The sequence below is a fragment of the Octopus bimaculoides genome, chromosome 7, assembly GCF_001194135.2.
Source record: "Octopus bimaculoides isolate UCB-OBI-ISO-001 chromosome 7, ASM119413v2, whole genome shotgun sequence".
Lineage (NCBI taxonomy): Eukaryota > Metazoa > Mollusca > Cephalopoda > Octopoda > Octopodidae > Octopus > Octopus bimaculoides.
This window is the reverse complement of record NC_068987.1, coordinates 12,482,797-12,483,432: the sequence shown is the minus strand read 5'-3', so window position 1 is coordinate 12,483,432 and position 636 is coordinate 12,482,797.

Genomic DNA, 636 nt, shown 5'->3' with positions numbered 1-636 from the left:
TCTGTGCTTTTCTAGACCACTTTAACCATGGTTTGCTGGGAAGAAAATTCTCACTTTAAGCGAATGGTATTAGTAAACTGCAGTGAAAATGGTTCTTTTATAAGTTAAGTAACTCCCAAAAAACATTTGCACTGATCTAAAAGTCCGTTTATTCTACAACACTGTTTTGTGTGTCTACTATATACTTTGTTTGAGCTTGAGGATCATGACACACAGTCAATAGAAAGTTTCTACTGATCTTCTATAAGGATTCTATACTTCTAAAATCATCTCAGTGCTGTCCCACTTGGTATCTAGTGCTGATTATAGTGAAGGAACTTGAAATGCATATATTGGGCCATAGAAGATGCTCTGAAATCGCTGTTGGTGTTTTAACATCTTCTGCCTCAAATGACATTTTTCTCCATGGCAAACTGCAGCAAAAATGGCCTTACAGGTTAAATATGTCCCAAACGTGTACAAACTGATCTGAATGTTTGTTTATTTCACAACACTCCTTTCCATGCCTACTATATAATATATATGTATATGTAACTATAAGTACACAAACACATATATATATTATTTTTGGATAATGAATATGGGAGAAAATTTTCAACATACCAATGCTTTATATATATATATATATATATATAT